General features: G+C 35.9%; 1 long non-coding RNA gene across 1 annotated transcript in view; it reads right to left on the bottom strand.

Annotated features, from left to right (window-relative positions):
- Window positions 1-4,634: 4,634 nt before the first annotated feature.
- The window catches only part of LOC132504416 (uncharacterized), a 48,913-nt gene continuing 39,756 nt past the window's right edge, over window positions 4,635-13,791 (bottom strand). The window contains exon 3 of the long non-coding RNA XR_009534878.1: window positions 4,635-4,683. This is a non-coding gene — a long non-coding RNA (uncharacterized LOC132504416). The remainder of the gene's footprint in view (window positions 4,684-13,791) is intronic.

Here is a 13,791-nt window from a genome sequence, read left to right as displayed (position 1 = left end):
TTTTGTCTCTTTTGTACTTTGCAGATTCTTTTAGGCTTCATATTCCTGTTGATTATTTTGAAGTGCTGCAAATACGTTTCAGCTTACACTTTCTCATAAATATTGTGGGTGGCTTTTATTTAGATTACTTCAGTTTTTACAGCTGGTATAAGAATCTTATTCCTTTGAGCTGAGATATGAGGATACATTAAATGAATTTTTATTGTCAGTTTAAACAATTAGTATCAAGAAGAGGACTAACCTGGATTCATGAGATATTTTGTAAAGCAATTTTCTCTACATTGAAACTTCATGAGCAGAGGCAGATGTTTCCATATTTGATTATTTTAATGTCTCTTCTATATTCAAAGTATAGGCTAAGATTTTGAGATTCCATTTCTGCTTCTTTTATTGCAGATTCAGGAAAGTGACTAGTTCTCTTAAGATGTACCCCTCTCACAGCAAATGTACGTCTGTGTAAGGGTGGATGTGAGACAGCAGTTGGAAGCTGCATAGATGGGAATTTGCCAAAAAGTTTTATCTTTGGTGGACTTAGCAACACCCCTACAGAGCACATCTGCTGCTGTTTTACAAAGTTAACATGATCACAAATGTGCTTTGTTTATCCTAAAGTCTTGTCTTCATCTGTCACATCTAAAAGTAAGTCAGAATGCTCAGCTTTTCAGGAAAGTAGTGTCCTTGATTGGAATAAAGTCACGTGCCAGGACTACATTGTTTAGCGCTTAGCCCTGCTGTTCATTGGCTTAATATTTGTTGTGTTTATGGTTAATTTTTCATTCTTGGTAAGTACCTTGGAAGTTTTCTGATCCACATAAAATTGTCTTCAAGTGGATTCAGGCTATATTTCCTAAGATTCACCTTTTCCTCTACCCCAGCTCTCCAAATAGCAGTCGTTTAAGTTATTTTGCATCAGTTTACTTATTTCCATAGCACACACTTAGGTGTACACACATTCTTTCTTGATTAACACTACCTGATCCCATCTATAATATATTTAGAATATATCAATATGTGTGTGTGTGTGTGTGTGTGTGTATTCACATATAGAACAAGATTAAATACAGGGAGATCATGTTAAAAGGACAATAAGTCAACAATGAGATATTGAGTACCTTTTACATACTATGTGCACAGTAAAATAAAGAAGGAAAGAAGGGAGGGAGGGAGGAGAAAGAAAGAAAGAGAGAAAGAAAAAGAAGAAAGAAAGAAAGGGAGAAAAATAAAACAAGAGAGAGAGGGAGGGAGGCAGGGAGTAAGAAAGCGTGTAAAGACATAGATATATAGGTATATAGGCAGATAGAGAAATAGTTGATATCAGGCTGACTGCAAATGGGTATGAAGGATCTTTTAAAGTGATAGAAATGAACAGAATAATTCATTTTGGTGGTATTTTGCACAGCTCTGTAAAGTAGCAAAATAAGCTTAGTGTATAATTTAAATGGGTGACTTTTATGGTATGCAAATTATTTCTTAATAAATCTGTTATTAAAAGATCACTTGAAATCTTGCAATAAATATATTAAAAATTAATAAATCTATTCAGTAAACAGAACTTTATTGAGTACACACCTCACACCAAGCATTGTGATAACGATTTTAGACTTGATCAGGAATAAAAGTGGTTATTAAAAGTTTTCAGTCCAGGGCTTCTCTGGTGGCACAGTGGTTGAGAGTCTGCCTGCTGATGCAGGGGACACAGGTTCTTGCCCCGGTCCGGGAAGATCCCACGTGCCGCGGAGCGGCTGGGCCCGTGAGCCACGGCCGCTGAGCCTGCGCTCTGCAACGGGAGAGGCCACAACAGTGAGAGGCCCACATACCGCAAAAAAAAAAAATCAGTCCAGTAGAAGCCTACTATTGAGCCTGTCAAAGGTTTTCCTCATTTCTTTTAGCAATTTGTCTTAATCTAGTACTTCCATTTATCTTTTTCCATCTCACTGGTGAAATCCTTCATATGGTCAGAAAGTTTTGCACCTTTTCCACTAGTGCCTTAACCTATTAGTCACAGTTATTTTAAATTCCCTGGCTGACAGTTCCAGCATCTGGGTCATATCTGAGTCAGGTCCTATTGAATTTTTGTCTATTGATACTAGATTTTTTTTTTTCTCCTTGATTTTTTGTCTTTCTGAAAAAGTTTGGCTGAAACACAGATAGTGTGTCTATTTATTCCTTGAAATGAACCTGTATTTTCTTTGCTATGCTTTTGAAGAGTATGAGAGTGGGGATTTGCGTCCATCTCATCAGGAGTTGAGCTGGGTTTGAGTTCTGTTGTTATAATGGCTTCCTACAATGAATCACTGGCTTCAAATTCTTCTAGCATTACCTTGCCCATAGGGTGGGGTCTAATTATCACAGGATTTTTCTTATTGTCCCCTTCACTCTCAGGGTTAGGCTAGTCCTTTGTGTCGGCAGCTCGAGAGGGTCTTTCTTTAACCTCTGACCCCTCTCCTGCAGTAGGGTGCTGTTGCCTGTTTCTGCTTCTAGTCTGGTGGAGGTGGGCAAAGAGGCAGTCTGTTGTCATGGTTCAGCCTCAGGCTTAGGAGGGTCCTGAGTCTCGAAAGAGGGACTTTTTCAGTAATCCTGACCTTCCCTGGTGCTTGGGTATCTCTATGTGCTCAATATGTTGTCCTTTTCTCCACTCAGGGGTAGAGATTATTTTCTTCCTATTCTCTGCTCTATTCCTGGGAGTGATGTTTCTCTTCCCCATGAAAATTAAGACTTTTGACCCATATGCAAGAAGAATACAAATGAGATGTATTACTTTTTTCACTATGGTGTCTATTCTTTTCTTCTAGATTTTCCCATTTGAGAAGCTTTCTCCAATCTTTTATTGTGAATATTCTGTCAGCGTCCGTGAATAGGTGCCAATACCACTTTTGCCCGCAGTTTGCTGAGGTTCTATACTCTCATGGTCACCTACACTCAGCTTTTTGGAATTTGTTTTTAAAAATTAGCTGAATTATTACTTGTTGCTTAAATAATAGTCCCTCTCCCTCCCAAGTTCATCTCCATGTGAATCAGTGTTTATGTCTCCAGAGAGATGGAAAAAAAAATAAATGTAAAGGAATAAAAAGATAGTAAACAATGTCAGTAAACTGAAGTCTATTCAGCAAAGAATGATGAGGATAAAAAGATAACTAAAAATCAAGGTATAAAAGAAACCACAAATTAACTGGGGATGTGTGATATGTGAGAAAATAATTTCAAGAGATGATAGAGAACTCATGTGAATGTAAGGGTACATTTTGCCCTTGTAGTTCAATGGAACAGAACAAAATATATAAATTTGAAATTGTGAGAATATATATTTTAATTAAATATAAAGAACATTTTTCTAAAAGTGAATTGCACAGTAATTCAAAGGAATGTTTTAGAATTTCATCACAGCATATTAATCAAGATTGGAAAAGTGCTTGTTACTGTTAACCTATGGAAAGGAAAGCAGGACTTGAATTTGCTGAGACAATTTTCAAACAAAATAAAAAGTATTAAAGTCTTTATGATTACATGACCAATTAATAGTCTGTGTGTCTCTAATAAAACACTATTTTTTAATAGACCTTATTATATTGTGCAAGTATATTAAAGATAGAGCCTTATCTCCTAAGACAAATCATCTGTGAGTAGTGTTTTTTCCTGTCATTTTAATATACTAGAAGCACAGTGGAATTTCCTGCTGTGGTTTCTTGCAATGCAATTTTAGGATAACCTTTGGTCACCGGAACATCCATCAAAAATAGGACAGACAGTAATTTCTCTCAACTCCAACTCATTAAGTCATCAGTTCTGACTACTCGGATTCTTAAAAAATAGTTTTCTAATGAACATTATATTGACCATGATAGAATATTTATGTAATTACTATTTAATCTAACATGTCACTCATAATTTTCTGTAGCATAATCTATTCTTCTCTTGAATAATGCAACACTTTGAAAACTAAAGATTCAACTAAATACTATGATTCAGGACATTATTTACCCTTGAATCTTTTTAGTCAGTGACTGACAGACTCTAGCCCTATGCAATTCAGCATGTACTCTCACAGTGACTTCTGTATTATAAAATCAATATTTTCTATTCAGAATAAGAGTGGTTAACAAAGTTTAGCTTGAACAAATTCTCAAATCATACTAGGTAAATTTACTGATAATTTATGGAAGCGCAAATAGCAAACCTAAGTATTCTAGAGCAATGTAAACAATGTGTTAAATTTCCCTTGTAAAATGGACATAGTGCAGATAAAGGACAGAAATCCAGGACATTTGGGTTTAACAAACATAGGCTCATTAAGTTTTACTATCAGAAGTTTATTGACATCCAGGATAATTTTGCCAAAATAAATAACACATTCAATTGCCCAAATAGGGGTGAAATGACAAATAGTGCCTACATCGGTTCTGGAAATTTTCTTGTGTCAATGTATAATTAGAATTTTTTAAATGGTTACTTATACTAAAAGAGGAGTATCTGAAGTAGCAATCACATACTATAGCCAGACATAGAAATCATAAAACAATTTAAGTCTAAACAATTAACTGCATACAGATACTTTATGATTTTGTGGGGGGAAGAGTTGGGTAGATTGTTTTTACATTCTAAGTTTTTGTATGTGATTAAAAAAAAAAGAAACTTACTAGAATGATGCTAAGATGGTTCACGGAATCCAAGCAAGAGCTGACAAACCTGAATAGGGCAAAGGTGAAACCCAAGGTCACATCTTTCATTTTACTAATGGGAGTCAATGCACCTCCCCTATTGGACAGGTATCTGGTGTTAACAGGATGTTAACATCTTACGACTCATGACTCAATGTGGATCAGCTTGAAACAATAACCCAGAGCTGACCACCCTGTGTAGAAGGAGAGCAGTCACAAGAGTCAAGGAACTCGGCATAGATACAGATAATATCAATAGATCCTGAGATGGATCAATTGATTGAAAGATTTTTATTAATGTAAATTTTTATAGAAAGAAGTGCCTAAATACAAGTAATGTATACATAATTTTATACATATTATCATTAATTAAATATTATTAAAGTGAATACCAGTAATCCACCATGCAGGTAAGAGATTTGATTGTGGCTAGATTCTCCTTTTATTATTGGGGTGTTAAACAGAATCCAAAATAAAGGCCATGCTTTGAATAGACCTCTAGACTATACACTCACAACCAGGTAACTGAAACATAAACTCTCTTGGTTTCCCTGAAATGCTGACTCTGACATTAACCAAAACTTAAGCTTTCTTCATGTCACCGTGACCTTCCAGCTTCCTAGTCAATCCAATACAGACAAGTAAGCTGAGTGCTGCCACCCTAAAAGGAACATAAGTTTCTAGTAACCAAACACAAAACTATGTACTCCCTCATTCATGTCTGTAAACTGAGCAGTAACTGCTAAGAGCTAAGCTTCGTAACCACTTTTGGTTTTGAAATCCCCCTGTTTGGGAACAATCTTGTTTCTCGCTCAACAGAATATTCATGTCAAGTGAAGCTCTCTGGATTTTCCTTAGAGAGAGGCAACCCTATCCTTAACTGCTTACATAGAGGTTTGCTTGATTTTCCTTTTTTAATTTGCTTCACCGACTACGCATATAACACTAAACAATATACATGTCTGCAGTTTTCATTTTTCTTTTTCTCATCATATGTTCCTCGGTTCATCAGTATTGGTGTAATAGCTATAGTTCTTTATAATTACTTTTTCCTGTGGCTTTACTAATTTTCACTCCAGCAGAGATATTCTTGTTGCTCTATATCCTGACCAACACTAGATATTATTGGACTTCTTCCTTTTCAACTATTTTCCCTTCTTTTTGCAGAAATGTTAAAATCAAACCCAGGTTTGTTTGAATTAACTATTTCCCTCAGGGCAAAGCAGTTTCAGAATCCCGGTCCCTCACTTAGCCCTTTTGATTCTCATTCTCCATTGTATTTTTGTTTTCTTTCTTAGCTTAATAGTTTCTTAGTATTTTGTCAATTCTTCAATGATTTTAAGTACCTGATATTTCGGAACACCCACTGTCAGGTTTTTTAAATTGTATTCATTTGAGGGTTCAGCCGAATTAGTTACCTTGCCATTGCTAGGAATAGAAGTCTGGGCCTTTGTTTTTCACCTTTGAACTTGATATAATTGTCAAGTCATATAAGTAACTGTATACTTTTTTTGAATCTTCTATTTCATATGTATGGCAAGTGTCTTATAAATCCCTCCTACATTATTTTTTGTAAGAGCCTTGTTGGGATACAATTCACACACCATAAAATTCACCAATTTAAAGCAGGTAATTCAATTGTTTTTATATATTCATAGAATTGTGCCATTTTTACCACTATTTCAAATATTTGAGAATATTTTCATCAAACCCCTCCCCCCATATTTTTAAATCTTCATGGCCATTTACAATCCTAATTCCCCTCTGCCCTTAGCCCCTGGCAACCACTAATATAACTGCTATTTCTACAGATTTGCCTATACTGGATATTTAATATAAAAGGAATAATACATTATGTGATCTTTTGTTACTGGTTTCTTTCATTTTGCAAAATGACTTCAAGATTTATCCGTGTTGTAGCATGTGTCAGTACTTCTTTTTACTGCTGAGTAATACTTCAGTGTATGGCTGTAACATGTTGCATTTAAACATTCATCAGTTGATGGCCATTGTCTTTCCCCCACTGTTTGGGTATTTTAAATAATGGTGCTATAAATATCATGCACTAGATTCTTAACACATTCTGACATTGTTTCTTAAACTCTGATACCATAGAAGTCTATAGACGTTTACAATTTAATATTCGATAATTTCCCTTTCTTAGGCACTCTTTGAACCAAAAATACTCTTTCACATCTTTACATTTCCAAACACATAATTTTCCAGGCAAATGATGTGATTTTAGTAACTGTTTAAAAATGCTCTATTAAGATAAGTTGCCCTCTCTTACTGTCTGCTACACTCTTTTTCTTTCTTCGTGTTTTTTAATTTAATTTTATTTAGTTTTTATACTGCAGGTTCTTATTACTCATCAATTTTATACACATCAGTTTATACATGTCAACCCCAATCGCCCAATTCATCACACCACCACCCCCCACCCTCCCACAGCTTTCCCCCCTTGGTGTCCATACATTTGCTCCCTACATCTGTGTCTCTATTTATGCCCTGAAAACCAGTTCATCTGTACCATTTTTCTAGGTTCCACATATATGTGTTAATATACGGTATTTGTTTTTCTCTTTCTGACTTACTTCACTCAGTATGACAGTCTCTAGGTCCATCCACGTCTCTACAAATGACCCAATTTCCTTCCCTTTTATGGCTGAGTAATATTCCATTGTATATATGTACCCCATCTTCTTTATCTTTTCATCTGTCGATGGGCATTTGGGTTGCTTCCATGACCTGGTTGTTGTAAACAGTGCTGCAATGAACATTGGGGTGCATGTATATTTTTGAATTATGGTATTCTCTGGGTATATGCCCAGTAGTGGGAATGCTAGGTCATATGGCAATTCTATTTTTAGTTTTTTAAGGAACCAGCATACTCTTCTCCATAGTGGCTGTATCAATTTACATTCCCACCAAGAGTGCAAGAGGGTTCCCTTTTCTCCACACCTTCTGCAGCATTTGTTGTTTGTAGATTTTCTGATGATGCCCATTCTAACTGGTGTGAGGTGATACCGCATTGTAGGTTTGATTTGCATTTCTCTAATAATTAGTGATGTTGAGCAGCTTTTCATGTGCTTCGTGGCCATCTGTATGTCTTCTTTGGAGAAATGGCTATTTAGGTCTTCTGCCCATTTTTGGATTGGGTTGTTTGTTTTTTTTAATATTGAGCTGCATGAGCTGTTTATATATTTTGGAGATAAATCCTTTGTACGTTGATCATTTGCAAATATTTTCTGCCATTCCAAAGGTTATCTTTTCGTCTTGTTTGTAGTTTCCTTTCCTTTGCAAAAGCTTTTAAGTTTCATTAGGTCCCATTTGTTTATTTTTCTTTTTATTTCCATTTCTCTAGGAGGTGGGTCAAAAACAATCTTGCTGTGATTTATGTCAGAGTGTCCTTCCTATGTTTCCCTCTAAGAGTTTTATAGTTTTATAGTGTCCGGTCTTACATTTAGGTCTCTAATACATTTTGAGTTTATTTTTGGTTAGGGAGGGTTCTAATTTCATTCTTTTACATGTAGCTGCCCAGTTTTCCCAGCACCATTTATTGAAGAGACTCTTTTCTCCATTGCATATCCTTGCCTCCTTTGTCATAGATTAGTTGACCAGAGGTGCTTGGGTTTATCTCTGGGCTTTCTATCCTGTTCCATTGATCTATATTTCTGTATTTGTACTAGGGGCATACTGTATTGATTACTGTAGCTTTGTCGTATAGTCTGAAGTCAGGAAACCTGACTCCTCCAGCTCTATTTTTTTCCCTCAAGACTCCTTTGGCTATTCCAGGTCTTTTGTGGCTCCATACAAATTTTATGATTTTTTGTTCTAGTTCTGTAAAAAGTGCTACTGGTAATTTGACAGGGATTGCATTGAATCTGTAGATTGCTTTGGGTAGTACAGTCATTTTCACAATATTGATTTTACAAACTAAGAACATGGTATATCTCTCCATCTCTTGGTATCATCTTTAATTTGTTTCAACAGTGTCTTGCAGTTTTCGGCATACAGGTCTTTTTTCTCCCTAGGTAGGTTAATTCCTGGGTATTTTATTCTTTCTGTTGCAATGGTAAATTGGAGTGTTTCCTTAATTTCTCTTTCAGATTTTTCATCATTACTGTATAGAAATGCAAGAGATTTCTGTGCACTAACTTTGTATCCTGCAACTTTACCAAGTTTATTGATTAGCTATAGTAGTTTTCTGGTGGCATCTTTAGGATTCTCTATGTATAGTATCATGTCATCTGCAAACAGTGACAGTTTTACTTCTTCTTTTCCAATTTGTATTTCTTTTATTTCTTTTTCTTCTCTGATTGCCATGGCTAGGACTCCCAAAACTATGTTGAATAATAGTGGAGAGAGTGGACATCCTTGTCTTGCTCCTGATCTTAGAGAGAATGCTTTCAGTTTTTCACCATTGAGAATGATGTTTGTTGTGGGTTTGTCATATATGGCCTTTATTATGTTGAGGTAGGTTCCCTCTGTGCCCCGTTTCTGGAGAGCTTTTATTGTAAACGGGTGTTGAATTTTGTCAAAAGCTTTTTCTGCATCTATTGAGATCATCTGGTTTTTCTTCTTCAATTTGTTAATGTGGTGTATCACATTGATTGATTTGCGTGAATGGAAGAATCCTTGCATCCCTGGGATAAATCCCACTTGATCATGGTGTATGACCCTTTTAAAGTGTTTTTGGATTCTATTTGCTACTATTTTGTTGAGGATTTTTTGCATCTATATTCATCAGTGATATTGATCTGTGATTTTCTTTTTTTGTAGTATCTTTGTCTCATTTTGATATCAGGGTGATGGTGGCCTCATAGAATGAGTTTGGGAGTGTTCCTTCCTCTGCCATTCTTTGGAAGACTTTGAGAAGGATGGGTGTTAGCTCGTCTCTAAATGTTTGATAGAATTCACCTGTGAAGCCATCTGGTCCTGGACTTTTGCTTGTGGGAAGATTTTTAATCACAATTTCCATTTCATGACTTGTGATTGTTCTGTTCATATTTTCTATTTCTTCCTGGTTCAGTCTTGGAATGTTATACCTTTCTAAGAATTTGTCCATTTCTTCCAGGTTGTCCATTTTATTGGCATAGAGTTGTCTGTAGTAGTCTCTTAGGATGCTTTGTATTTCTGCGGTGTCTTTTGTATCTTCCCTTTTTCATTTCTAATTTTAGTGACGAGTCCTCTTCCTCTTTTTCTTGGTGAGTCTGGCTAATGGTTTATCAATTTTGTTTATCTTCTCAAAGAACCAGCTTTTAGTTTTATTGATCTCTCTGCCATTGTTTTGTTTCTATTTCATTTATTTCTGCTCTGATCTTTATGATTTCTTTCCTTCTGCTAACTTTGGGTTTTGTTTGTTCTTCTTTCTGTAGTTCCTTTAGGTGTAAGGTTAGATTGTTTGTTTCAGATTTCTGTTTCTTCAGGTAGGCTTGTGTTGCTATAAACTTACCCCCGAAAACTGCTTTTGCTGCATCCCATTGGTTTTGAATTGTCGTGTTTTCATTGTAATTTCTCTCTAGGTATTTTTTGGTTTCCTCTTTGATTTCTTCAGCAGTCTCTTTGTTATTTAGTAACATTGTTTAGCCTCCACGTGTTTGTGGGTTTTTCTTTTTTTAAACATCTTTATTGGAGTATAATTGCTTTACAATGCTGTATTAGTTTCCACTTTACAACAAACTGAATCAGTTATATATATATACATATGTTCCCATATCTCTTCCATCTTACATGTCCCTCCCACCCTCCCTATCCCACCCCTCCAGGCGATCACAAAGCACCGAGCTGATATCCCTGTGCTATGCGGCTGCTTCCCATTAGCTATCTACTTTACATATGGTAGTGTATATATGTCCACGCCTCTCTCTCGCTTTGTCACAACTTACCCTTCCCCCTCCCCATATCCTAAAAGTCCATTTTCTAGTAGGTCTGTGTCTTTATTCCTGTCTTACCCCTAGGTTCTTCATGACATTTTTTTTTCTTAAATTCCATATATATGTGTTAGCATACGATATTTATCTCTCTCTTTCTGACTTCACTCTGTATGACAGACTCTGGTCCATCCACCTCATTACAAATAGCTCAATTTCGTTTCTTTTTATGGCTGAGTAATATTCCATTCTATATATGTGCCACATCTTCTTTACCATTCATCCAATGATGGACACTTAGGTTGTTTCCATCTCCGGGCTATTGTAAATAGAGCTGCAATGAACATTTTGGTATATGACCCTTTGAATTATGGTTTTCTCAGGGTATATGCCCAGTAGTGGGATTGTTGGGTCATACGGTAGTTCTATTTGTAGTTTTTTAAGGAACCTCCATACCGTTCTCCACAGTGGCTGTATCAATTTACATTCCTACCAATAATGCAAGAGGGTTCCCTTTTCTCCACACCCTCTCCAGCATTTATTGTTTCTAGATATTTTGATGATGGCCATTCTGACTGGTGTGAGATGATATCTCATTGTAGTTTTGATTTCAATTTCTCTAATGATTAGTGATGTTGAGCATTCTTTCATGTGTTTGTTGGCAGTCTGTATATCTTCTTTGGTGAAATGTCTATTTAGGTCTTCTGCCCATTTTTGGATTGCATTATTTGTTTTTTTGTTATTAAGCTACATGAGCTGCTTATAAATTGTGGAGATTAATCCTTTGTCAGTTGCTTCATTTGCAAATGTTTTTTCCCATTCTGATGGTTGTCTTCTGGTCTTGTTTATGGTTTCCTTTGCTGTGCAAAAGCTTTGAAGTTTCATTAGGTCCCATTTGTTTATTTTTGTTTTTATTTCCATTTCTCTAGGAGGTGGGTCAAAAAGGATATTGCTGTGATTTATGTCATAGAGTGTCCTGCCTATGTTTTCCTCTAAGAATTTGATAGTTTCTGGCCTTACATTTAGGTCTATAATCCATTTTGAGCTTATTTTTGTGTATGGTGTTTGGGGGTGATCTAATTTCATACTTTCACATGTACCTGTCCAGTTTTCCCAGCACCACTTATTGAAGAGGCTGTCCTTTCTCCACTGTACATTCCTTCCTCCTTTATCAAAGATGAGGTGACCATATGTGCATGGGTTTATCTCTGGGTTTTCTATCCTGTACCATTGATCTATCTTTCTGATTTTGTGTGAGTACCATACTGTCTTGATTACTGTAGCTTTGTAGTATAGTCTGAAGGCAGGGAGCCTGATTCCTCCGGCTCCGTTTTTCGTTCTCAAGATTGCTTTGGCTATTCGAGGTCTCTTGTGTTTCCAAACAAATTGTGAAATTTTTTGTTCTAGTTCTGTGAAAAATGCCAGTGGTAGTTTGATAGGGATTCCATTGAATCTGTAGATTTCTTTGGGTAGTAGAGTCATTTTCACAATGTTGATTCTTCTAATCCAAGAACATGGTATATCTCTCCATCTATCTGTATCATCTTTAATTTCTTTCATCAGTGTCTTATAATTTTCTGCATACAGGTCTTTTGTCTCCTTAGGTAGGTTTATGCCTAGATATTTTATTCTTTTTGTTGCAATGGTAAATGGGAGTGTTTTCTTGATTTCACTTTCAGATTTTTCATCATTAGTGTATAGGAATGCCAGAGATTTCTGTACATTAATTTTGTATCCTGCTGCTTTACCAAATTCATTAATTAGCTCTAGTACTTTTCTGGTAGCATCTTTAGGATTCTCTATGTATAGTATCATGTCATCTGCAAAGAGTGACAGCTTTACTTCTTCTTTTCCGATTTGGATTCCTTTTATTTCCTTTTCTTCTCTGATTGCTGTGGCTAAAACTTCCAAAACTATGTTGAATAAGAGTGGTGAGAGTGGGCAACCTTGTCTTGTTCCTGATCTTAGTGGAAATGCTTTCAGTTTTTCACCATTGAGGACGATGTTGGCTGTGGGTTTGTCATATATGGCCTTTATTATGTTGAGGAAAGTTCCCTCTATGCCTACTTTCTGCAGGGTTTTTATCATAAATCGATGCTGAAATTTCTCAAAAGCTTTCTCTGCATCTATTGAGATGATCATATGGTTTTTCTCCTTCAGTTTATTAATATGGTGTATGACGTTGCTTGCTTTGCGTATATTGTAGAATCCTTGCATTCCTGGAATAAACCCCACTTGGTCATGGTGTATGATCCATTTAATGTGCTGTTGCATTCTGTTTGCTAGTATTTTTTTGAGAATTTTTACATCTATGTTCATCAGTGACATTGGCCTGTAGTTTTCTTTCTTTGTGACATCCTTGTCTGGTTTTGGTATCAGGGTGTTGGTGGCCTCGTAGAATGAGTTTGGGAGTGTTCCTCCCTCTGCTATATTTTGGAAGATTTTGAGAAGAAGAGGTGTTAACTCTTCTCTAAATGTTTGATAGAATTCACCTGTGAAGCTATCTGGTCCTGGGCTTTTGTTTGCTGGAAGATTTTTAATCACAGTTTCAATTTCAGTGCTTTTGATTGGTGTGTTCATATTTTCTATTTCTTCCTGATTCAGTCTTGGCTGGTTGTGCATTTCTAAGAACTTGTCCATTTCTTTCAGGTTATCCATTTTATTGGCATAGAGTTGCTTGTAGTAATCTCTCATGATCTTTTTTATTTCTGCAGTGACAGTTGTTACTTCTCCTTTTTCATTTCTAATTCTATTGAGTCTTCTCCCTTTTTTTCTTGATGAGTCTGGTTAATGGTTTATCAATTTTGTTTATCTTCTCAAAGAACCGGTTTTAGTTTTATTGATCTTTGCTATTGTTTCCTTCATTTCTTTTTCATTTATTTCTGATCTGATTGTTATGATTTCTTTCCTTCTTAATTTCGGGGTTTTTTGTTTTTTTTGTCTAATTGCTTTAGGTGCAAGGTTAGGTTGTTTATTAGAGATGCTTCCTGTTTCTTAAGGTAGGATTGTATTGCTATAAACTTCCCTCTTAGAACTGCTTTTGCTGCATCCCATAGGTTTTGGGTCGTCGTGTCTCCATTTCCATTTGTTTCTAGGTATTTTTTAATTTCTTCTTGATTTCTTCAGTGATCACTTCGTTATTAAGGAGTGTATTGTTTAGCCTCCATGTGTTTGTATTTTTTACAGATCTTTTCCTGTAATTGATATCTAGTCTCATAGCGTTGTGGTCGGAAAAGATACTTGATACAATTTCGATTTTCTTA

This window comes from Lagenorhynchus albirostris, chromosome 14 (assembly GCF_949774975.1).
Source record: "Lagenorhynchus albirostris chromosome 14, mLagAlb1.1, whole genome shotgun sequence".
Classification (NCBI taxonomy): Eukaryota; Metazoa; Chordata; class Mammalia; order Artiodactyla; family Delphinidae; genus Lagenorhynchus; species Lagenorhynchus albirostris.
Note: the sequence above shows the minus strand (reverse complement) of the source record. Positions and strands in the feature narration are given on the sequence as shown.